Here is a 26,544-nt window from a genome sequence, read left to right on the forward strand (position 1 = left end):
AAACTTTGATGACCTGGAAAGAAGCTTGACTTCCAGGGACATGCGAGAATTCTGGCACTTTCAGGAGTAGCGTAGACCACTCCCTGCCCTGCAGCCCTGTGTCCTCTGTGTGTGCACACCCCGCCCCACACATGTGCACACCTGCAAGCACACCAAGGAAAGAGCTACGTGTGTGTGCATGCATGTGCGCTGTTTTCAAAGAGAAAGGTTCGGAAGGAGATGGGCTTAGTCCAGCTAGATGAAAGTCCTTAGAGAAGACACTGAGTGTTTCTTGTCCTCAGTGTCCCTGTTCCATAAAACAATAATGAAAACTACATTCACTAGAGTGATGAGGTGGCTATCAGCGATGGCAATCTCTACACTTAAGAGCACTTTATGACTCTCAAGAACCCAGTGTTATTGCTGTTGGTTGCAACCAGTCCACCCACATGCATTCCAAAACTCAGCCCCCTCTATCTACCTACTTTGTAAACTTAGTCTACTTATGTCCATTCTCTAAGCTCAATTCATCCATATCCATTCTGCAAACTCGGGCCTCCTATATTTGTTCATCTGCATCCATTCCATACACTCGGAGAAGGGAACTCTTGCTTTCTGAGTTTTTGTATGTTGAAGGGTAGCTTCATTTGCCCAGGCAGAAGGCATGCCTTTCAAACACTCAGCAATGACCTTGTGAGCTTACCCTGGGCAGGTCAGGGTCCAAGCTTCCATATGCTTTTCATACCTGGTTGCTTCTCTACCAACAACCAGGAGAGTATCTGTATATTGTAGATGGGAAACCGAGGCTTGGGTCATTGATGCATTCACTGCTATTTATTGGACCTGAGCGCATGCTAAGTGTTACGTCAGGAATTGCAGAAAAAGGAAATCCAAACATGTGGCCCTCACCTTCAAGGATCTGACTTGCTGCAGGAAGTCCTGAGAGCGCAGGAGGAATTGCTTGTGCTCCTGGGTCTTTGGTTTTTCTCTGGGATCAAACTGAAAAGATGAGCATATAGTGCCTAGAGATTCCCACTCCCTCCATCCCCACAAGGCCAACTCTGAGCTTGGGAGAGGCAGGAGCAGTGGGGGCCTGGGAAGGACATCCAGCACACCCAGGAGAGACCCACCTGAGACGTCCCAGACAAGCCTCGAAGACCCTGCTTCTTGACTCCAGGTGCTTACAGTGGGGATCTTGCTAAAACACAGATTCCTGTTCAGTAATGTTACAGGTGGGAAGAATGTGGTGGCTAATTTCATATATCAACTTGGCTAGCCTACGGTACCCAGTTGTTTGGTCCAACACCATTTAAGATGTAGATGATTTTTTTTAAGATAAGATTACTTTCTAAATAACAGATTATGAGTAAAGCAAATTCTTATCCCTTGCAATGGGGATGGGCCTAGTCCAATCAGTTTAAGGCCTTAAGAGAAAATACTGCAGTCCTCTGAGGAGGAAGAAATTCTGGCTTCATTACTACCTTTGGATTAAAGCTGAAACACCAGTTCTTTCCTAGGCCTTCAGCCTGCCAGCTTTCCCTGCTCATTTTGGTGTTATCAGCCCCCTGATTCCATGAGCCAATTCTTGAAAAATCTTATCAGTGAGTGCAATGGTAATGCCAAGAACTCAGGAGGCTGAGGCAGGAGGATTGGAATTTCAAAGTCCTCCTGGGCAACTAACTTAGCAAGACACTGCCACCTCAGAATGAAATATAAAAAGGACTGGGGTGTGGCTCAGTGGCAGTAAGCATTCCTGTATTCAACCAACAGTACCCAAAAAAGGGAATCTACCTGTAACTTGTGCACCCATGTCTATGTCTGTGTCTGTCTGCATCTAAATGCTGTGGATTCTGCTTCTCTGAAGAACCCTGACCAATACTGAGGGGCCCGACACTGCCTTTCCTGGGGGCTCCAGGGCATGCCCATCCCCTGCTCTGTGAACCAGACTCGGTCATAGCTGTAGACTAAAGTGACATTGGCAAGTGCCAACACTGTCGCCTGAAGAGCCAGGCGCATCACATCGCTCTAGACCTCCCAAGTTCAACTCGGGCTGCTGCTGCACTGTGCCAGCCCATGACTAAATTCTCCCTTGTCCTCAGGTCCCACGATTGGTCCAGGCTGGTGAACAGCTGGCATCTCTAAGAGCCGCCCAGGCTATGCTCCATCTCGCGGCATTCAGTTGCATAAACATAGTTTTTCCAACACACTCTCAAGTCCAGCAGAGGCTTCTGGACCCCGTGCCAAGCAGCTGGCTAGAAGCTGAACAGGGAGGGGATCAGAGATGATGTGAAGTCCTTCCAGCAGCCCAGATGCCTGGTGTCCCACAGACACCAACAGTGGCCTCAGCAACCGCCTCCCCACTGACACCCAGGTGGAAAGGGTTTTTCACCTGGAGTGGCTAGTCCCCTCTACACTGGCTGCCGAGGTATACAAGCTCTCCCAGACCCCCAGGAGGGAGGGGGTCTTGGGCATGGAGGGGCAAGTCCTCTTTACCATGGCTAAGGCAGTATACAAGCTCCCCAGAACCCTGGTGGGAGGCATCTCCTGCCTGTAGGAGCGATTCCCCTCTACCTTGGCTGCGGAGGTATAGGAGCTCCCCTGAACACAGATGGAAGGGGTTTCTCCCCTGGAGGGCGAGTCCCCTCTACCCTGGCTTCTGTGGTATACAAGCTCCCCCTGACAAGCAGGTGGGAGGGGTCTCCCATCCCGAGAGGCGAGTCCCCTCTACTTTGGCTGGTGCCCTATAAGAGCTCCCTGGACACCCAGGTGGGAGGTGTCTTTCGCCTGCAGGGCTGAACCCCTCTTCCCTGGTTGGGAAACTATAAGAGTTGCTCTGGAAACCCTAATGGGAGGGGTCTCATTCCTGTAGGGGCAAGTCCCTTCTACCCTGTCTGTAGTGGTATTGGAGCTCCCCCCGACACCCAGGTGGGAGGGGTATGGCGCCTGGAGTGGCAAGTACACTCTACTTTGGCTGCAGGGGTAAACAAGTCCCCACACACACCCAAGTGGGAGGGGTTTACCGCCTAGAGTGGCAAGTCTCCTCTACCCTGGCTGTGGCAGTATAGGATCTCCCCATGACACCCAAGTTGGAGGGGTCTCCCTCCTCTAGGGGCGAGTCCCCTCTACCCTGGCTGCATTGGTATTTGATCTCCCCCTGACAACCAGGTGGGAGTGGTCTTCCGACTGGAGGGGTGAGTCCCCTCTACCTTGGCTGAGGAGGTATAGGAGCTCCCCTGACACCCAGGTGGGAAGGGTGTCTCCCCTGGAGAGGAGAGTCCCTGTTACCCTGACTGTGGTGGTATAAAAGCCCCCTCCCCTCACCCAAGTGGGAGGGGTCTCTTGCCTAGACTGGTGAGTCCCCTCTACATCGGCTCTCCATTCCCTGGCCTGGTTCCTCCCTGGAGCCTCCAGTGCCCCTTCTTCTCCTTGTGTCCCTGGGCTTTGACTTTGCACCCCTCGCTTGGGCCTATTTTCTGCTTCCCTTGACTTTCCTTCCCTGCAGAACCCTAGTACTGCCTGCCTGCCCAGTTCTGCCCTTCCCTGCTCTGCGCTGCCATAGGACCACATCTAGATCCCTAGCCTGGTCTCCTTGCAGAGGTCCTGGCCCCAAACCCAACCACACCCATCCTTTGGCCTATTCCTCTGTGCCCTCCTTTGGAACTCCTGTTGTCCCTGTCCCTGCCCTGCCCCTTTTCCTGATCCCTTTACTAGGATGCACACTAGAGCTTGGGACTTGACCTGGTCTTTTATCTCTTTGGGATCCCTTTGGGAAAATATAGCCCTGCCCCTTGCCTGGGCCCTTTGGCCTCCCTCTGCCTGGGCCCTGCTCCCCAACCCTCACATCCAGCAGTGGACCTGGTCTTTGAGTCCTCCTCTTCCTGTGCCACCGGCTCCCATTTTTATTCTCCCTCCCCTCACCAGCCTTGTTCGTTTTCATGAGACACCTGCCTAGTTCCCGCCACTTGCCTCTCTATTCCTTGGCCTCATCCCTCCCTTGAAGCCCTGGCTGCCCTTCTCAAGGATCCTGACACTCTCCTGTGATTTCAGGCCCATTTCCTGGCCTCCTCCTGTGCCTCCCCTCTGTTCCCCTTGTATTGTGGTATCCTGGCACTACGGGGACCCTCCCCATGTTTCTCCCTAGCCTGGGCTCCTAAAAGGGGTCCTGGATCCCTAGCGACCCTGCCCCCAAATCTAGAGGAAAGGTATCCCCTCACAGTGCCCTCCTTTGGCCCTCTTTTGGTCCTGGTCTTTCTGTGAAGTTCTACTCACCTGGGGCAGAGGAGTGGAATTGGCTGGCTTCTGGGCCCTGAAGGCTCCCTATGGGAAACACAGCCCTGCCCCTCTCCTGGACCCCCTTCACCTTCCAAACCTTGACACCTGGCAGTGGACTTGGGCCTTCCGCTGACCTTGCCCTGAGCACTCATCTCCCTTCCCTCCCCTACCATCTAGCCTTGCATGATGCCCCTGCCCCAACCCAGCCCTCCCTAATCCTCATATTTCGTGCTCCAGTTTCTGGGCCTGGATACTTCCATGAGCCCTGGACCAAATTCCTCTTGTTGTGTGGCAGCCAGGGTAGAGAGGACTTGCCCCTCTAGGTGGGAGTATAGAAGGAGGGAGGAGTGGGAGAGAGGGGAGGAGGAGAGAAAAGAGGGAGAATAGGGAGGAGAGTGCCCAAAGGGAAGAAGGATGAGAGGAGGGGAGGAGAGGGAGGAGGGGAATGAGAAGAGGGGAATGAGATGGGAGGAGCCAGGAAGAGGAGGGCAGGGGAAGAGGAGAGGGGTCAAGGCAGATAGAAGGATGTGCTGAGGGAAGGCAGGAAAGAGGAAGGAGTTTTCAGGACTCACCCAGCAACTGCAGGAGCACAGGAGCCAGCAGGCCGGCTGCTGCTGAGGTCAGCAACTCACCTCAGCAGCCCACAGAGCTCAGGTGGGATTGCCATCTTTGGTGTCTTCCCCAAGGACCCTCTGTTCCCAGCACCCTCTACTCTGGACTGTCCCTAACATGGGCTGAGGACCCATGGGGACACCTCTGTCCCTACCTGACAAGGCCAAGAGACAGTTCAGGGCTGACAGTATTACAAGTCCAGAGCATCAACCACCAGCTCAGTTCCCTACTGTCTTCATACCTGCCCCAAGAGAAACACCCAAAAAATCATTGGGACATCTGACTAGCTTGAGGTAGCAGGCACTAATAAGAATCAGTTTTCTGATCAATATTACCAGTCTGTTTTCAGATTAGGAAACTGAGGCAGTGAATGGTTAAGGCCTGTCCTGCTCTTATCACAAGACCATCCAGTAGGAAGGAAAGGGAAGGATAGGAGCCACACTGCTGCCTGAAGGTGACCTCTAAGAGTCCAGCTGATACACTAAGCTTGGCTTCTGTGTGGCCTGGGCAGGAATAGTGGCTGAGAGGATGCTGGGGTCCAGGATGCAAGCCTATTGGGTAGGTACAGGGAGCACATGATTTTCTCTTGTGCCATTAGTGCCTGGAAGGGACATTTTCAGGAAGGTTCGGAGCTGGGGTACCCTATCCTAGAGGCTGGTGTCAGAAGGCTGTAGAGGGGTTGGGACATTGGTCATCTCAGGATTCATAGATCCAACAGATACCAACAATGTCCCTTTGAAGCGGTCACATCACAGACCACAGTTACAAGGCAGAACGACTCAGCACACTGAGACCAGAAATAGATCCAGGATGGGGTGGAGGGACCAGTGTCATCTCCACACTGGAAAGGGTCAGGGCACTCCATACTCTGCCTGATGCCGACTCTTGCCAGCCCCCCATCACTGACTCACCACCCCCTACCAGCCATCTGTTCTCCTCATCCTCACATCTCACATACACTACCATCCTCCATCCATTCTCAGGCCTCCAGACATGTGAAGGGAAATTCAATTTCCCATGGAGATTCCTGTGCCCTTCCCAAACCCCAAGTGCTAGAGACAGAGGGTAACAGTGGCTCTAGAGGGAGTAAGATCACCCTGTGTCTCCTAGGAGTGTGGCTCTCAGCCCCTGCTACACTGTCCAGGGGTCCCAGAGGCCCCATCATTATTGATCTTGGCTGCAGGGATGGCATACAGGTCAGGTCAATAATGGGCAAAGCCACCAACCATGGCAGGAGAGCACCTGACACAAGTTGAGATGCTTCAGGTCCAGCCATGTGCAGTGGGGAAATGGACTAGTTTGGGCAAAAACCTACCTGCAATCCTACTATGACTGGGACAGAGCTGCTGGGACCAACTTGACTCTGCTAGGTGTTCCCTCTGCCCCTCTGGCCATAGGCCTTGCTCTTGCCCAACCTGTCTGCTTTGTGACATTGGGATTACCTGAGAGAATAGGGTGCCTTTAGACCCACGCCTGGGGCTAAGTCTCTAAGTCTGCTGATGACTCCTAAGGGTCAAATTTTGTTGACTCACTTTATAGATGAAGAAAATGAAGTTTGCTGGTTAGGGGGAAGCTAGAATTCCTACCCCAAACACATGACAACAGGGGCACTGAAAGACTACTACCCTACACACCCCTAACCAAAGTTCTATCCTCCCCCCACCAAAGAAAAGTTTTCAGCCAACACAGCACCCTTAGTGTCTACCTTGAGCCCTTTTCAAGCTAAGGACATGGAGGCTGGCAGGGGAGGGTCCTGGCTTGAGGGCCCTTAACAAAGAGAAACACTGCAACAGAGACCATCCACTCACTCACTCCTCCCTGTGTCCCTCAAACATAAGTCAGGAGGTCCCTTCCCCAGGGTCTGTCCTGTGTGTTGCAGATGGAAGAACAAGCATAATAGCAGGTACCATACACCAGGAGGGGTGTGTGGGAATGGGGGGGTGTTAGTGGCCACAGTCAGCATGAGGATGTTGGGGAGAGTCCACTGTCAGCAGATCCTCTGGTGTGTAGAGTTCACAACTCAGGATCCAGACCTCAGGGATTCATTCATGGTTAAGGCTGGGCTGCCAATCCAAAGGCTCCAGAACTTCCCATCTGATGCCCATCTTGCTGGTCCCAACTAGTGAGCCTTACACTGGAGATCCACAAGTACCTGGAGGCTCTCTCTAAAGCCCCATACTGCCCTAGGACACAGATAGTTCAGGCTGCCCCAATTCCATGGATTCAGTCAATGTGTCATCGAGTGGTGGCTGGTAGCCACTCCTGTGCCTCCTTTTTCAGGTGGCAGCAAACACCCACTTTCTAATTTCCTGAAGGATTCTGTCTCCAAAATATTTTACTATGGTCCTGTGGCTAATATGGTTCCAGCTAGCAGCCTGGGATCCAGTCCCGGGTTCTCAGGAGAACTAATAAGGAACTAGCCACTAGCCCACATGCCCCTGACCTTGGGAGTGGCATTTTAAGAATGGGAACTCCTATGCCTGGCCTGGGCTCCTGCACTGCTGCACACTTGCCCCCACATCCATCTGCCAACCCTGCCCCTTCCCAGGATACCCAGCTTGGCAGGCTCCACAGTGCTGGGTCTTGCCCTCCCTTATGCCCCACACCCACTCCCAGGTCTAGCACCCTGACCTGAGCTGCTAACCCTGGATCTTCTGCTTACACCAAGCTGACCATTGCCTGTGAGGCTCAGAGTGTCAGCCTCTGACAGGGATTCTTGAAGTACCCAAGTGTGTACAAGGGGTATGTGCAACAGGAACACATATTCAAAGGCACAAAATCAGACAAAAAGAGTGCATGGGGGGGGCAAACAATGGAACTGAATGTTGAGGGTGCATACAATAGGAATGCACTGTTAGCATGATTAGTATGCAAAACAGGAGAACATCCTAAGAACACAGAACAAAAGTAAGTATACTTAGGCATTGGGCTGCTGGGTTGCTAATGTTGGGGCCACAAAGATCTAGGGAGCTGGTAGAGGGTCTCCGTTCACTTTAGTGGGAGGAAGTGGTTAGGAATCTCTCCATGTCTTCTTGAGCCCTCAGCACTTGTAAAACTTGACAAGCCAGGCAGGTGGATGGCCTCTGCCCAGGCAGAATTCATTCTTCTCTGAAAAGTCACATACATGCAGATCTTCAGGTCACCCTCTGGAATCAGCCCAACCTGCCTCTCAGCCTCTTGTTAGGAGAACAGCCAGCCAGGCTGCCACTGGAGACATCTAAGTATAGATCAAGCCTGGCACATCCTCCTGACCAGGGTCTGCTCCTGCTTCCCAGAGACCTTTGAAAGACCTGAGGAAGTTAGCAGCACATGGAACATTGGCAGCACACTAAGAAACCCTGTGAAGGCTGGTGAGTGTGCCTGGCCAGGACAGGTAGGATCCCCACTGGAGTAATTCCCAGTGAGGCCAGAATGGTGAGACCAGAGAACCCAGTCTAGGGTGCCATAGGAAAGCCGTCATCAAAGACAACGGGATTCTTACCTCCTTTTCTACAAGCACTCGGCAAACTGGCTCAAGAATTGGCTGCCACTTTTGTAAATAATGTGTTTTTGGCATAGCTCACACCAATGTGTTCAAGTAGTGTCTGAGACAACCCATTGGCAGGGTTGAGTTGTTAAGACACACCATGTGGCCCACAACACTGGGGTGATCTAGTGTTATACCCTTTACAGAAACAGTTTGCTGACCTGGTTTGTGACTGACCCCCTGACACATGTGGGTGATGCCACCTTCACTCTCACAATGGCCAAGTAGAAGCACTAAAATTCTCACCTAAGGAAAAGGAAAGAAAGGGTTGGAGAGGACCACTGTCTTGCTGAGGCCATGTGACTGAATGTGAAAAGCCAAGAGGCATCTCACTTGGTGTGGAGTCAACCCCCCAGGAGACCTGGGCAAGGTTAGCATCTCACTGGGTTGCGGGTGAAGGATATGAGGAGAGACTTAACAAATTCTTAAATACTGGTCAGGCCCATGGAAAAACAATTATTTTGATGAAGAGGCTTATGGTTTCAGTCCATGGTGTTTTAGTCCTGTTGCCTTTGGGCCTGTGGTTAGGAAGCACATCATGGTGGGAAGATATAGCAGAGGAAGCTGCTTATTTCATCATGCGCTTCCAGCCCATGCCTGCAGTAACCTAACATGGCTTGTAACCAAACATGCATAAAAGGTCAACTTAAAAATACAAAGAGCTGGGTGAGGTGGCACTCATCTATCATCCCAGCAACTTGGGAAGCTGAGGCAGGAGGATTGCTAGTTCAAGGCCAGCCTCAGCAATTTAGCAAGGCCATCAGTAAATTAATGAGACTGTGTCTCAAAATTCAATAAATAAATAAATAAGTAAAAAGGGCTAGGGATGGACTCAGTGGCTAAAAACCTCTGGTTTCAATCCCTGCTACCAAAACAAACAAACAAATAGGAAAGAGAATAAAACTAGTTATAAGGACCAGACATCTATCCCTAGGCACTGAGAGGAGGTGCAAAGCAACACAGTCCTCATGTGGGAGGAAAGGATTGTGGCACTTCATGGAGACAAATCTAGGGGGGATGGTTTCTGAGCAGGCAGTAATTTAGCTGAGCTGGGAGGCCTCTGGGACCATGGCTTCTCCATGCCAATCTAACCCTCCCAGGTTCCTGCTGAGGTTGGGTTGCCTCTAGTTATACCATGTTACAGGGGCTCTGGCTAGTCACATCAAGGATGCTTGCTGACCTGATGACACCAAGATAAGTCCTTGGGGTGGGCATGGCATGGAAGGAGTCTACATGTGCAGGTCAGTGCCTCTTTACAAACAGGCAGTTCTGCACCACCTTTGATGGCCATGAGCCCAGCCATATATGAAGTCCCATGTCCAGCATCATGAAGGGAATGTGGGCTGTAGAGGTGTCTTCTATTCTTGGCATTGTTATCATCACCCCCACTACCAACATCATTATCTTCATCATCGTCATCATCACTGTCACTGAATGAGTCATCATTCTGTCACTATGACAAGAAATGTGAGAAAATAAACTTCCAAAAAGGAAAGGTTTATTTTGACTTATGGTTTCACTCCATGGTCTTTTTTTTTTTAATTGTTGGTTGTTCAAAACATTACATAGTTCTTGATATATCATATTTCACATTTTGATTCAAGTGGGTTATGAACTCCCATTTTACCCCGTATACAGCTTGCAGAATCACATCAGTTACACTTCCATTGATTTACATATTGATATACTCATGTCTGTTGTATTCTGCTGCCTTTCCTATCCTCTACTATCCCCCCTCCCCTCCCCTCCCCTCCCCTCTTCTCTCTCTACCCCCACTACTGTAATTCATTCCTCCCCCTTGTATTATTTTTCCCTTTCCCCTCACTTCCTCTTGTATGTAATTTTGTATAACCCTGAGGGTCTCCTTCCATTTCCATGCAATTTCCCTTCTCTCTCCCTTTCCCTCCCACCTCTTCTCCTTGTTTAATGATGGTCTTCTTCTCGTGCTCTTCTTCCCTAGTCTGTTCTTAGTTACTCTCCTTATATCAAAGAAGACATTTGGCATTTGTTTTTTAGGGCTTGGCTAGCTTCGCTTAGCATAATCTGCACTAATGCCATCCATTTCCCTCCAAATTCTATGATTTTGTCATTTTTTAATGCAGAGTAATACTCCATTGTGTATAAATGACACATTTTTTTATCCATTCGTCTATTGAAGGGCATCTAGGTTGGTTCCACAGTCTTGCTATTGTGAATTGTGCTGCTATGAACATCGATGTAGCAGTGTCCCTGTAGCATGCTCTTTTTAGGTCTTTAAGGAATAGACCGAGAAGGGGGATAGCTGGGTCAAATGGTGGTTCCATTCCCAGCTTTCCAAGAAATCTCCATACTGCTTTCCAAATTGGCTGCACCAATTTGCAGTCCCACCAACAATGTACAAGTGTACCCTTTTCCCCACATCCTCGCCAGCACTTGTTGTTGTTTGAGTTCATAATGGCTGCCACTCTTACTGGAGTGAGATGGAGTGAGATGGACCACAGAACCGCGTTCCCTGCAGGCGCATGTGGCAGCTCTCACTCCATGGTCATCTCTGTTGCCTTTGGGCCTGTGGTGAGGCAGCACATCATGGTAGGAAGATAGAGCAGAGGAAGCTGCTTATTTCATCCGCTAGGAAGAGAGAGAGAGAGAGAGAGAGAGAGAGAGAGAGAGAGAGAGAGAGAGAGAGAGAGAAGAGGGGCCAGTATTCCAGTATGCGCTTCAAGCCCATGCCTGCAGTAACCTAACTTCCTTCCACTAGAAAGATTCCATCTTCTAAAACGATTCTGTACTTTCCAATACTGCCTCAGGCAAGAGACCAAGCTTTTAACACATGGGCCTTTGGGGTACATTTAGGATCCAAACTATAGCAATCACCATCACCCTCACCACCACTAATACTACCATCATCACCACCACCAACTTATGCAAAGCTTTTGGATGAAGGGCAATCTGAGGCAGACCTGTAACCCACACAGAACACAGCCAGTCTCATACAAGGGCAGAGAGACCCAAAGGCAAGTTCTATACAGACATCAGACATCCCTGGGTACATGCCTTGGCCCAAGGACATCCCATTCCAGCATCAGAGCCTTGAGGTCATACAGGGGCTTTTGGATGAACATCTGTCTCCTAAGGAGGCACTGTCAGTACACTGTCATACCCCTAGACTCACACAGAGCTCAGTAGCTGGGAAGGGCAAGGGAAAGGCTGAGGAAGGGAAGAGGAAGATGGGGTCTCTGTTTCCTTTGGGACAGTCCACTGTGTGGATATTTCTTATTTCTGGAATTTCATGACATCCCCACAGTGCATTCTCCCATAGCACAGTGAAGAGGTAACAATCATCACCTGTCCTCAGACAACAGTCTTGAGGCTTGACAAGATCACTAGCAGGGCATCAGAGAGGCCAGTGAATAGGGCACATAACTGAGGCCCTAGGGTACCCCTCCATTATGATCAGAGCCAACTATGGACCCCAAAGACCACACAGCAGGAAACAGAAACTACTCTGGGCAACCTGACACCCTAAAGCACCTCATCCTTAACCCAGGCCTACTTCCCTGGACTGGCCAAGGGTAGACCCTGGGATGGTTCTTTAGCCCTGGACTCAGATGCAGCCTTTGTACCCACTCTAAGACTAGTTGGAGACGTTGTCAGCCCCATCTGTCTGTAATCACACCAACAATATGAGGATGATGATGGGCTAGCACCCACTTCCCCAGGATCTCATACATATTCTCACCTAAGTCTGGCCTCTGTGAACAGTGCCCTGCCTATCTAGAGGCCAATCTGGGTCCTGGTACCTAAGTCCAGGATAGGTAGCCTTCTGGTGAGACCGTGGCCTTGCTATATGTAGGCAGGAGCTCAGCTGTGTCTAAGTTGGAGGAGGTAATGCTGGCCAGGCTGCATGGCAAACATACCGACAGTCACTTTCCAATTTCAGTCTCAGCAAAGAAAGGAACCTGGCAGATAAATCTAGAGCTCAGCATAGCCTGCCTCACCTTGAGAGATGCCACCCTCACTCAGCATTAAGTTGTTACTGCTTTTTATACAACACTGGTGGTTCCCCTCTTCTTCCCACCACCATGTTAGACACTGTGATCTATGTTAGAGACATGTGTTGTTCCCCTTCCTGATATGATGGTGACACAGAGCACACCCTTGGAAAGGCAGGAAACAGGATGATGAAATGTTTCCCCTATGGAAACATTCAGAGAAGGTGTCTTCATCACTAGAATCTTCGGGTACCCTGGATAGCTCCTGCCTGATACTTGAAATTTATCATAGGATAAGCTCAATCTCTCCCCAAACTAGAAGAAAAATCTAATTAGTATACTCCTACAGATAGAAGGAGATTCATAAGAAGAACTATGTGCTATGACCAAGGAGCCACCAGAACAAGAAAGAATGTCTAGAAATTAAAAATAGAATTGGTAAAACTAAAAAAATCAATAGAAGTGTTGGAAAACAACCTCAAGGAAATCTTTCAGAAAGAAAAAATAAAAAGAGAAAAAAAATGAATGAGATACAGAAAACAACTATAGGTCAAACATCTGTCTTAGGGTAGTTCCATAAAGAGGAAAATGAGAAAATAGAGAACAAAAAAAAGTCAAAGAAATAATACCAGAAAATTTCCGAAATCTGAGAACCTAGTCCTTCACTGTGCATTCATAACACAGGGATCAAGACAGGCCTGAAGCCCTAGGAAGAAAGAGTCATCACAAAAGATGCAAGGTGGCATTAGACTTCCCCACACCAAATTGGATGCCAAAGGACTACAAAAGTGTAATAGCTTCATAACTCAGGGGTCACCATTTTCAAAATGGCATTCTGGAGCCAGCCAATCCATCTAAACAAACTTGTAGCCATGGGAGGATTCAGAGAATGTTCTTCACTATATTTTCCTTAGAATGTTTAGTTGGAGTTGTGCTTCAGCCTCTGTAAACCCAGAGGGAAAAAAATTGCATACAGTGAAAGTTGGATGAAACCTTAATAGTGGTTAAGGGAATTAATGGGGCAGCAGGAAAAGGGCCTGAGATCTTTCCAGGGAGAAAATAAGAAACCCACTACAAACTCTGACATGGGAAAGAATAAGCTCATGAAATGGTACAAGAGGGGAAAACAATACAAAACACCAAAACCCAAAGTCAAGTATAAACTCCAGGGAAAACCAAAGACCATGCAAGAGAGGGGCTAGTGTGGGAGCCTCAGAAATGCAAAAGTCATCATTTACAAAGGAAATGGGGGTAACAGTGGCTGCCTTCAGGGAGGACTGCAGGCAGGAGTTGAACAAACCCATTTTCCAGATCAATAGCTGGGTAGAGATTTTAACCTTGTGCAACATATTGTTGACCAAAATGTTATAGTTTAAAAACAAAAGCATACATATTTGAAATTTACAACAGAAATTTTAGAGCTAATAAAAAAGAAAGGAAAGTGTATCCTCCAGAATGTGGAGACAAATGTGGGTTAGAAAGTTTTGTCTCCGAGGTGCAGCAGGAAAAAGCCCCTGCACACACAGCCTTGGGTATCTGGCATCTGGGGCAGAGTCTGAGCCCTAAACACTGCTCTGTGATCCCCAACTCAGCCAAGTGTGGTTGAAGACACATCAGGTCTCCAGGGACACTCTGGGCTCTTGGTTACAGAGGCTTCTGCAATCCAGACACTTGAAAGGGCAGCTTCTGGCCTAAAATTCTCTGTGCTCAAGCTTTCTTTGCCACTCCTCCTTGATCTGCCTGATGTTCCTTCATGGCCACCTGGCCCAGCCCCTAACATCCTGACAAATACTCACTCCTGGACCTCTCCTCATCTTTCCCTGCTCCTGTCCTCTGTCACAAGGCACCTCCCCCACCAGGTTGGTGGGTCACCCAGCAGGGGTCACCTTCCACTGGAATAGGGTCTGTAGCCACTGGGCCTTAGACCTGACCTTGGCTGGAAATGAAGAGGCATCTTCCACTTCTGTGAGAGACCCCAGTGCATTCCTGCAACAGAGCTTGCTATGTGCTCAGGCAAAAACAATGTGAATAAGTAATTGCTCTTTTATTAACGAGTGATAAATTATTCCTATATGATTGTGTGTGATAAGTCTGTTTATTAGAAATCAAATCTGTGCAGGTGAGAGGCCCAGACGCCACTGCCCTTAGAAAAGGAGGTCAGTGTATTTTGGCTACATCCCTACATCCTGAGGCTGACACGTGTACTGGGTGATCCTGTAGGAATGAGGGAAAGAGGGTGGGATGCCCTAGGGCTGTGGAGTAGGTGGAGGCAGGGAACTTCTAGCTTCATTTCTTTAGCACCTTGGTCTAGGACTCAGGAGGGGGTCAGTTCAGGCTCCCAGCACTGTCTCTCCCACCCACCTTACCCCCTTGCAGTTCTTAAAAGAGGCTTGATCCAGTCTACTGGCCCAGGACACAGATGCTCCTAGGGCTGAGGAAGGACCAGCCTCAGAAAGGAGACTCTAAGCCCAAGGGACCATCACAGGCACCAGAAGCCATAGCTGAGTCACCAGGAATCAGTGGCTATCCCCAGATCTTACTGTACTCATTCCTCCCAAGTGACCCCCAAGGATCTATACTGTCTGATTTTTCACCCAGAGGACACACCTACCTCCTAGTTGCCCTCCCTGGACCCCTTGCTTAGGTTACATCAGATGCTCTCAATTATCAAACCTGGAAGAGCTTCTGTCTTTTCCCTAGTAATTGTCATAACAATTTTACAACACAGACACCCTATCCCTACCCTTTCTCCTCTAGCCAAATACAAAAAGGTTCCTGGAAAGCCTAGGTCTGGATCAGATATGCACCCAATATCGACCCTGCACCCAATGTCCCTTGCATGTCTATAACTTTCAGAGATTCCCAATCCTCAGCCTGCTAGGAGTAGTGCCCTGCACCCTAGCCCATACCTCAGTACCTAGTCCTGAGAATGCATGTTTAAAACGTTATATCCCACCCACCAGCAGTGACACCTCCCTGCCAGGCCAGGCCCTCAGGGAGCCAAGCCCTGATAACTTGCTCCTATGAACATTCCTTCATCCCCTCATTGTGGCTGCAGCAAACCAGTGAGACTCAGATACCTCCAAGCCCACCTGTGTGACCAGCTCAGGCCCATCTGGAGCCTGGGTTTCTTATCTGTGAAATGAGAGGACTAGGGATACAGATGGGGCACATCATTGGACCAATCCCAGGGTCCTCCTGACATCCACCCTCTACTTCCTGTCCACTGCCAGGGTACCTATTCTACCTCATTCTACCTGCTGCTCAACCTAGCAGGCCTCTGCATGGCTTGTTTCTGTTGACTGTCCCTGGTCTGTGGGCTCCATGCGTGCAATATCATGGTTGACTAGCATGCTGTGAAATGTCACAAAGGTGCTTTTGGTTTATTCTGTCTGGTCTCATGCTAATGCTAGAACAGGTGAAAGGATGAGTGATTCATGAGTCCCTATGGCACCAGGTCCCTACATGTAACCCTGCAGGAAGGCCTTGAACTCTGTCTCAGGCAAGCCCTGCAATATCTCTGTGCTCATTCCATCACATGGAAAATGGAGATCACAAGATCTACCTCACAGGGTGCTATAGGGTCACATATATTCAGGGCAAATGCAAAGAGGAAATGCCTGGCTCATCAGCCCAGGAGTTGGCAGCCTTCACCATTGTCCCCACTCTATAGAGAAGAAAGCCAAACCCAGATTCCAAGGTCAAGTTGGAGCTAGAAGGGGCATTGCTGGCATCTGATGTAACCCTAAGTCTGGCACACTAACTGTTCTGCGAGGCTCTGGCTTTCTCATGCCTGCTTTGCTCAGGCAACTCCCCTCCTCCAGTGCCTGCCACAGTCTCAGGCATATTCCTCCCAGGCCGCTCTTCTCCTGGACCAATCAGGAGGCTGGACTCTTCCCAACTTCCCTTTTCATCTTATGACAGTCTTGCTTCAAGGACGTGGAAAGCCTGCCTGGGGCCATTATCCATTCCCATCTGTGGAGTAGTTGGTGGGGACAGAGCATCAATCTGGCTGAGTGAGGTCTATATACACACTGGACCTGGTAGCCCCACACAAGGTGGGGAAATGGACATGATGTCTGGTACCTAGCAGGAAATGAGCCATTAAGATTGGGAGCTTATAGACCTGTAGTTTCCACTGCAGAGCAACATCCTCCTACCCCCAAGAGCCCTTATTACAGCTAAAACCCAGTGACAGCATGATGAAGATTGTCATGTGACCTCTGTGCTTGGGATCCCAACTTCCAGAGTTCCCACCCCAGGTGGGGTGATTAGGATGACTAACTGGAAGGGAGTTTAGCCAGAGAAAAAAACAAAGGTGTCCCTGCCTTGTGCCAAAGCTGAGGCTCAAATGTGCTCTGTCCTGAAAGCAGGAGGTAGAGATGCTGGGACCCTGGGGTCCGACTGTGACAGAGGTTCTGTGGGTATAGAGGGAATGGGCAGACCAGTGTCAGGGAGGGCTCCATTGCCTTGGGGCTAGGTTGCAGCTCCCCAGCAGCAGGTGAAGAATGGAGTCCATTAGGGCCACCATCTGTCTTGGCCGTGACAGGTCCTCCCGGTGACATCTGGGAGGTATGTAGATGGAATATCTTGTTGGGGAGAGTTTTTCTTTTCCCAATTTTTGAACAGGTAGCCAGACATTTGTCACACCTGTCCTGTGTCAGCCTCTGCCTGACATAAATTGGGGATGAGGCAAGGAGAAGAAAGACAGCCTGGACATGGCCCAGTGTGCAGGGGCCACGTGTCAGGCTGCGGAGCACAGAGAATCACTGGCAGGCCTCTCACTGAAATGGTGGTGGGAGGGTAAGTCATTCATCTTTTGCTCTCCCCCAACCCCTCTCCACTGAAGGCCAGGCTTACCCCATCCTCCACATCCTCATGCAGTGCCTCACTTACTCCCTCAGAATGGGGGCTATTCAGCATCTTTTAGCCTTCTGCTCTGGGATTTCTGGCAGCCAGGGACCACTCCTATTTGGCCAGCAGCTTCAGTATCTCCATGAGACCCGGTGGGGGCCCTAGAGTTCTCTCCATAAGCCCTGTTGGCACTCACACCACCACTGCTCTTTCTCATGGATTTTCGCAGCATCTCTTTGGAACCTGGGGAAGTCTTGAAAGCAGACTATGTTGCAAGATTCTCAGGGTCCCTGCTTCCCAGCACAGGACTGACCTAGAACTGATGCCAGAAATAATTCACTGAGAGAATGCGCGGAGGGGTCATGGACTCTAGAGATTCCCTCATGGTAGAACCTGCCCAGGATCTGTTCTCTCTCCACTGTATGTGCATCATGATACCTGTTAATCCCACAGAGGGTTGGGGGGTGTGCTCCCCAGGGGATGCTGCTAATTAACCTGCTAAGCCACACTCAAGATCATAGCCCTTATGGACTCTGCAGGTGGGGCAGGAGAATCTCCCAGCTAAGAGGATATGAATAGTCCTGTTGCTTCCTTAGATGTCCCTGGAGGGTTCATTTGTAGCCCTCAAAAAGACCTGAGAGGCAAGTCCCGGGCACATAGGCCACATAACTCATCCCTTGTAAGCCAGTGAGTAATAGAAGATAGGGGCTGGGCAAGTTGTGACTAGCCAGCTGTGTGCTCTCTGAGGACAAAGGGGACTGAATGTATCCAGGGAGACCTGAGGCCTCCACCAGGGTAGATGAGAGAAGCTGATAGTTGAGAACATATGGGGAGGGCACTTGATTGGGCTTGATGAAAGGGGAGGTACACTAGGGCCAACTCCTAGGTTCGTGGCTGGGTACAGCATGCAGACAGGTAGGGCCAAGAAATCTGGGTGTGGCCCCTCTTGGGATGGCCCACAATCTTCCCTTAGTCATTCTGGCCAATGCTGGGGAGGCAGCATATTCCATAGCCCAAGGAAAGAGCTTCTGGGGTGGAGGCCATACCTAGTGGACAGGTGGGCCAGCCTCCCAATGCCCAGACCTCCTACAAGGACTAGGCAGGAATACATGCAGCCCCTCCCATGGCACCATCAACCAAACTAACTCAAAGTGAATGGTGGGACAAAAGCCTCCAACTTTCAAGACAGAAAATTTTAAATGTCCCTCTAAGAACAAAGTTTCTAATGGCCATCCTCTATCCATGGACTTGAGCTAAACCTCAGTTTTCTCACTGAGAAGTGGAAACACCCCTCTCCTCTGGAATCCCCAGATGCTAGACCTGCCTGGAACCTATGCATCCCCACCCTCATCCTACTATGACTTAGGTCTTATTTGGGCTCTCCACAGCTCGAACCAATGCTTTACTCCTCATAGAATGGCCAGCATAGACCTTGATGGAAAAGAACCTGTGTGGGAGAGGCCAGACAAGAGTTCCTTCTATGTGTCTTCCACAGCCCAGCAGAGGTTTTTGCTCCAGGAATCTTTGTAGGATACACATGCCTATCTCCTTTGGCTGCCTGGGTTCTACCCTGGATTTCCTTGGAGCAGGACAGGTAGGAAGGAGGCTCAGGGAGATAGGGGCCTCATTTCCGACTAAGGGGCCTGAAGTGCCATCAACAGTCTCAGTTTCCTCAGTGAGTTCCCAAGCTCAGGGCATGCAGTATAGGAGGTTTTTTAGAGTGCATGGGAAGGAGTCCCAGGAGCCGGCCAGAGCATCCAAAAGAATTTCTCAGGGTCCAGGCACTATAGGCAGTACTCCCTCACCAGTGAATCTACCTTCATACCATCCATGTACTAAAAGGAGGCTGCAGGTAGAGCCTAAATCACACCAACTAGCCCATGCTAGACAGCCAGCCCTAAGGGACCCTGACTTTGGCATCTCTCAGAGCTGACTTGGGGGCATAGAGGAACCCAGGCATGGTTACATCTGTGAGAATGCTGCTTGTAACTGACAGTTGTTTCTTGGGCTCTCCCTATACAGGGTGTTGCAGATATATTCACCCCAATTTTAATGGCTCTGTGCACCCTCATGCCAGGGTTAGACTGTTTGGGAGACATGGAGATGGGGTGACAGAAAATAGCACCTGGAGTTTCCCCCAGCAAAGGTGGAAGAAAAGGTTCTTACATGAGACCCTCTGGCCCAGGCCCTGAAAGTAAGGAGAAAAAGCTTCACTTAATGGCAGCCTTGGGAGGATTTAGGCAGGAAGGGTGGAAAATAACATCTTATTGGAAATAATATGGTAGGCAGGGGTGTCTGTGGTCTTGAGCCAGGAGGTGAAGGGAGTGATCTAATAAGGCAGGCCTGCCATGAGGAATAAAAGGGAATGGATAGGGAGAAGGTCAGACTTTGTAAAATGAACCTGTCTTTGGGGATAGGTAGAGTGGGCAGGCCAGGATTGTGGGGTTGGATGTCCAATACAAAGGATATGATATCACATAGACTGAATTTGGGGATCCTGGATGCCCAGTGGAGTCCAGCTGTTTACAGGGGTGATGTGGAACTGTTAGGAGGAAGTAGCCAAGGGAGTCTGAGACCCTCTGTTCAGCTGCATAGGTTCCACATATGGCAGGGAGGTGGTCAGCATTCACTGAACCTTCCACATCTCAGAACCAGTGCAGAGCCCAGTGACAAGACAGGCTGAGCTGTATGTGGTGGGGGAGGGATAGGGGGCCAAGTGACCATGGTGAACATGGATTCTCAGCCAGCTTAAGACTTTTTCTGCCTTCCATGTTACTATTTTTACTGAGCATCTACAGGGTGCAGGGTCTACTCTAGGCCCTGGGGCTGCTATGGGATGCTACAAGCCAATCTTTTTTTATTTTTTTTTTTTAGTGTCTCAAAAATCAGTAAAACTTTATTCACTTCCATTCTTTAACAATTAACAGAAAACTGGAGAAAGCAAATGTTTTGTGTTTACAAAGATAAATGGCCCCTTTATCCAGAGATCAAAACCTCAAACGACAACGGGGAAGATAAAAGCGCCCTCCCCCACATCCCCTGAGCTGATCCTTGTCATCTTAGACAAAGCCTTCAGTCCACTGGCCAGGGACCCTGAATATGACCAATTTAAGATGAGGGCCAAGAAATCAGACCAATCCATTCCCGTGATATAAAGTTGAACAGAAGCTACACCAAGGGTCAAGTGCCTGTATTCCACAGGACACAGGAATCAGGCGGCTACTTATAAAAAAAACAAGATTCATTTTAGGCACAACTTTTTTATTTTTTTTTTCTTGTTTTGTTTTTAAATCAGTAAAAGAAACTGGGTCCTAGAAGCTGCAGTGATCTAAGCAGCAGCAAGTTTGTGCACTCGTCCTTTTTTTTGTTTGTTTGTTTAAATATGTTGAAATTATCACACTGCTGGCACACTTCATTTGCACGAAATTCTGCACCATATATACTAATTGTAGTAAAGTTATTTGCCCCCCATCCCAGGGAAAAAAAACTACTCTGGAAGATAATTTTCACTGAAATCTAACCAAACTTTGTTAAGTGGATTGTGACAAAATTATAAATGATATGAAAAATAACATTTTAACATTTGGCCATCAACTTAAGAAAATGGATTGCCTATACAAATTTTTGTAATTTTTAAAAGGTAATATATTCTACCCTCATATGGTCCTCAGAATTAAAGCATAATGAACAGGAAAGAAAAGGAAAAGAATGCAACTGAGTGCTAAGGCAGAACATCTTGCCAGAAGTAATGAAGGTAGAGTATATACTAAATATCAAGTGCAGAATTTCATAGGGCCAACAAGATAACAGTCTGTATTTTTCACTTACACAGGCGAAGTGGATTTTGCAATTACCAGTTGCATTAAATGCACCAAATAAAGCTCCTAAAATTGATACTATAAGATGCCACCATAAGTTTTCCAGGCTGCAACTGTGCATAATTTTAAAATGGTTTCTTAAATTTATTAATTTTTTTAAACATAACACGAGGAAGGTGTTAAAACTGGTGTAATAGCTCAATAGAATAAGTATTCCAGATTTTGGGAGGGATGAAGAGGGAGATATTCAGAACCCTTCATCAGAATCCCCCCAACTTGATCATAGTGGGTTAATGATGTGCTTTATGGATGTGGTTAGTCAATGACACCAGCTTGACGAATCTTTCTTTCTGCACCAAATCCCATTGAGTTATCTGGTCCCCTTGGCTGACGAAGAACCATTAGGCGAGGAGCACTAGCATAATCCAGGGTGATGTTCTTCAAGCGATTGACCAACCAATCAGGTCGAGGAGCTGCAACGGCCTTGGGGCTCTCACAGACTTGCCAAACATTACAGGCACTGCACTTGCCAGTATGCTGATTAAGAATCACTGAGAACTCCACTTCATCTCCTGCCTGTAGCTCAATGCCATCTTGAACTTCTTTCACATGGAAAAAGAGCTTCTTACTATCTCCTACTTCGTAGTTAATGAAGCCAAACTGATCTTTCACACACTCTACTGTGGCCCTGCGCAGGACGTGATGTTATAGGCCATAGTCTGTGCATTTTGGCCCAGGACACACAATTGGAACTTGACACTCTCCCCTTTCTGCAGGCAATTCCATTTATTGGCCATTCCGTCTATGCCAAATGGATACACCTCACCTTTCATATCCCCCTCATCCACGATCTCAATCATTCCTTGATACTCAATCTGTGTTGGATCAACACCTCTGAGGAGGCGAATGACCTTACCAGAATAGATAGTGGGATCAGCTTCTTCAGTAATGCCATTCACTGAGTGAGTTTTGTTTACTTTTTCAGCACTGACTTTGTTGCCTTTGCCTTTGGACCAGCTGTATTCGACCATGTCCCCCAGCTCCAGGCTATCAACATCACCAGAGAACTCACTGTAATGGAAAAAGATTTCCTTATCATGATTGGCTATTTCAATAAACCCAAAATTATCTTTCAGAGTTGCCACATAACCCAAGAGCCTCTTGTTGGAATTACGACCTAAAAGTCCCACACAAGTTGCAATCTGCTGTCCAGGCCTCTGTTTGTCACTAATACTAAATTCAACCTTATCTCCTATTTGAGGAGAATAGATCCTTCCACATCCTTGGCTTGAAAAGCAATGGTCAGTTTCACCCCACAATCATCGTAAGCAATAATGCCATCCTCAGCCTCCTTCTCTTTGCCTTTATTTGGGCTAGTGGTTTTAGGATTGTTGGAAAAAGTGGCTTCTTTCTCTACAGTGCCCAGAAAACGATGATCTGAATGGGAATGGAATGAAACCGTGCCCTTGGGAAGTTTTTTAATCCTAATAGCATGATTTTTTTGGGCAGAGAGCATATCAGGAACCACAGTAAACTCTACTTCATCTGCAATATGGAGCTGGTTCCCATCCAGAATTTCACTGAAGTGGAAGAACATATGAGCATCACGATCCACACACTTGATGAAACCAAAACCATCTCTCATGGCAGCAATCACACCCATTTCTCTGGCTTCATTAGTGAACTGAAATGTATTTGATAGAACTTCTATGTTAGTTGCTCGTTCTAATTTGTCACGTCGGTCTGTTGAAATATTAAACCTAACATGGTCACCTTCCAATAGGGTCACCTTGGATTTTGTATCTTTGTCTCCAAGGGGAAGTTCTTTAGGAATCACAAAGTCAACTTTGATTCATCCTGGCAATGGGTCATTCTGGTTTTTACTGGGTACTTTTGGGATAACTTTGGTTACAGTTCCTTTAAAATGTTCAATGCTGATGTCTTCAAAAATGACTGTTCCTTGAGGCAAAAGTCTGACATCTGTTGCAACTTCTTTACCATTTCTGTCCTTGATTGTGAATTCCACTTCATCTCCAGGCTGTAAGGTTTCTAGGTCACCTTTAAATTCACTATAGTGAAAGAATATCTCTTTTACAACATCACCTCTTTCAATAAAGCCAAATGCCTCCTTCATGGCACAAACTACTCGCTGACAGCGGGCTTGTTTCTTTTTCAACAGCATAATGTTACGAGCACTTACAGCACCAGTATGTTTATTGTTATCAATTACAAAATTTATTTTATCTCTGGTTTCCAGCTGAACATTCCCTTCAACATCTTCAGGGGTGTATGTCAGATAAAACACTTCTTGTCTATTCATTCGTTCTTCAGGATGGATTTCTGGTTTAATCTTCACCAATTTAATAGCAATGGGTTTCCCAGTCCACCGGTCAGACGATACTTCAAATTCAACATCATCTCCTACTTTTAAGTCCTGCAGGTTGCCATTATATTGTGAACAGTGGAAGAAAAGTCTAGCTTGACGTTCTGAACACTGAAAAAATCCATAAGAGGTTAATAGTTTTTCAATAACCCCAGTTTCACGCAGTGCTGCTGAAGTACCATTGGGGTACCCATTGTGTCCATTGTTGTGGAGAAGGTTTGGATCAAAGCTCATCTCGAAGTGATAATCAAATATTGCACTTTCAGTAGTATTTGCTGATTCTTCTTTTTCAGCACACGTTTCAAAGGATGAAAGTTGCTAGTATTAAAAAAAAGAGCGAGAGAAAATGATCTACCAAGCTAATAAAGAATACAACTGCTGATGCACCAGGCAATCTCACAGTACAGCACTGAAGAAAACAAAGACTACCAGCAGTGTTGGGAAGTGCTCTTTCAAAGCTGTTGAGTAGGCACAAACTTCTTGTTTCGGATCAAGTGTTGTGTCTTCAACTTAAGTGTATTCTTCTTTGGTCTTTTTGGTTGTTACGAGGTTTGTTCCTTGCCTGATCTGAACTTGAAGCAGCAGTTTCGGGTGGTAAAGTCTGTTCTGTTACACTTCATACCCAAGAGCTCAGCGCCCCCTCTTCAGAACCGCCAGAAGCAGCATAGCCCGGTACTTAGGAATTACAAGCCAATTTTCATCCTGGCTCTGCATGCAGCCCCGCCCAATTCCCCAGAGCCCCACACCCGACAATCCCAGGACTTGGAGTATTTCCTACTCATGAGGGCACTGAGCCAGGAAACACCAGGGCAGGGCCATGGACTCTACCAGAGATATGGAAGACTATTAGACTCAGCTAATGAGACTGGAAGCTATGTAAAGAGGGTTGGAGAGAAGGGGCCCTGAAGCAACCCCTGCAGAGATGGCCATCCTTAGAGCTGAGAACCTGCTGGGTTATGTGCATGAGAGGGGAGCTGCATCTCTAGAGTCCTGCTACATGGCCGTGGCCAGTATAAGAGGCCAAGGCAGGTTTGAATACATAAATTATCTTGCATTTTCTGAAAGGGATTCCACACATACCAATAAAGCATGATGAACAAGAATAGTTTCTGATGTGCAAAATATTTAAAATACAGTGACAATAGAAGAAACTGCAGCACAAAACACCTGGTATGGTGGGACCCAGCCAGGCCAATGCACTCTGGAGATGGTGTAGAGTGATACAGGGGTGTGGGACTGTGGGCTCACCCTGCTGGCTGGGCATCCAGTGGTGGCTCTGTAACTGTCTGTGCTTTAAAGCACTTAACCCTAGGGGAAGATCACTTTCCTTCATTTGTCTGGTTCAGATTAGCTTCTGCAGACCAGGAATGAATGAACAAATAAGTAGATGGTGGTTAGCAAATGCAATATCTAGAATTTGGTCACAAGGAGGATGCTAGTGATGTTGATCAAGCTGTGGGTGCACTTAGCAACAGGGCAAGGACACTAAGAGGTGCAGAGACTGGCCCCTGAGAGAGTACTCATGGGGCTGGAGAGGAGGTAGGGTGTACAGTTCTTAGGGCTTATACCATGGGTGGTTACTGAAGGTTGAGCAGTCCTGCTTGAGGGTCAGAGGTCAGGGCTCACCAGGCTGGGTACCTGGAAGCATGAACTTCACTGATGAGACACAACCAAGTACCTAGGGCCCTCAGTAACACTATGACAGGGTTGGGGTAGGTTTTACTTCCTCATACACTCCCTCCACTGAGGGCACACACACACACACACACACACACACACACACACACACACACACACCACAATCTCTCTCTCTCTCTCTCTCTCTCTCTCTCTCTCTCTCTCTCTCTCTCTCTCTCTCTCTCTCTCTCTCTCTCTCTCTCTCTCTCTCTCTCTCTCTCTCTCTTCTCTCTCTCTCTTCTACTGACCTTTCTTCCAGATGCACAGACTGAGAACCCCTGAGGAGAAATTCTAGGCCATAGGCCCAGGACTGCAGGAGGGCTCATTCTGCCTCTCTACCATCCTGGCTTTGCCAGCTGGACCCCTCTTGGTGCTGTACTGACTGCCATAGGAATCCAGGCCACAAAGCCAGAATTTCAAGCCAGGGCAGGAGCAGCATGGCAGGGGGGAGGGGGTGTGCTCAGGACTGGGTAGCATAGGGAGGGTGAGCCCAGTGCCTGAAGAGTTTTGGAAGTCTTGTATCCACAATCCCTGACCCTCACAGACAGCTTATCCCTTGCATTAAAATAAAGGGCAATAAATTGTGCTCCTCTATTCAGGGATGGACTCTTGGAATACCCTCCTCCTCTTTGCCCAACTCAGCTTCTACCCACACATATTCACCTTCCCCATCACTCCTGAGAACTAGGCTGTCCACAGAGTTCAGGGCACACCAATGCCATTGGCTTCCCAAATTCTTAAATTCAGAGCTCACTTCAATTCCTTATCCAATGGTAGGTGTGGGTACAAAAGAGAAATAGGAGGAAGCTAAGAAGGAAACTGCCAGACAAAAGGCCTGCCAAGAACTTCAGACATGTGAAAACAATGAGTTCCTAACTCCCAGGGAACCATGTTCCCAAGGAAATAGGTGCTCATAATTTCTAAGACCTTGCTGGAGGGAAATGACACAGGGCATCTTGCACCACAATTACAGGTGGAGACGTGTTTTATCTGAGGCTTCCACACTAAGGGGACTTGGGTTATGATGTACACACAGGTGACCAATTTGTGGCCTGAGAACATAGTGATCCTTTAAAGTGTGTGGCACAGAAGGTCACCTGCCATCTTCCTTTGGTGACAGGGAAGTCATTATTTATTGGGAGTATTTCATTCAATTGTGGACATCAGCAGGAAAAATAGGTCCTGTATTGGGACTTTCTCCATGAGGCAGTGACTAGCAGTGTTGGATATACAGCCACTCTCTGACCATGAAGGAATGGTGAGTCTGTGGCCCAGCCCCCTACCTGCTCATGCAGTACCTGAGCTCCAGTCTCTTTACTCTACCATGGAAGTTAGCAGGGTTGGCCTCAGGGCCTAAGATCATGCCTCTGTCACCATGGGCAGGGGCTGTGGAGGGGCCACAATCAGTGCCCCACTCCTCAGGGAGTTTTCTGTGGCTGCTGAAATAGATCA

At 48.4% G+C, this 26,544-nt stretch overlaps 1 pseudogene; it reads right to left on the reverse strand.

Moving 5' to 3' along the window:
* Positions 1–20,458: 20,458 nt before the first annotated feature.
* Positions 20,459–23,815, reverse strand: LOC144375188 (cold shock domain-containing protein E1 pseudogene; annotated as a pseudogene).
* Between the last annotated feature and the right edge of the window lie 2,729 nt (positions 23,816–26,544).

This window comes from Ictidomys tridecemlineatus, chromosome 2 (assembly GCF_052094955.1).
Source record: "Ictidomys tridecemlineatus isolate mIctTri1 chromosome 2, mIctTri1.hap1, whole genome shotgun sequence".
Lineage (NCBI taxonomy): Eukaryota > Metazoa > Chordata > Mammalia > Rodentia > Sciuridae > Ictidomys > Ictidomys tridecemlineatus.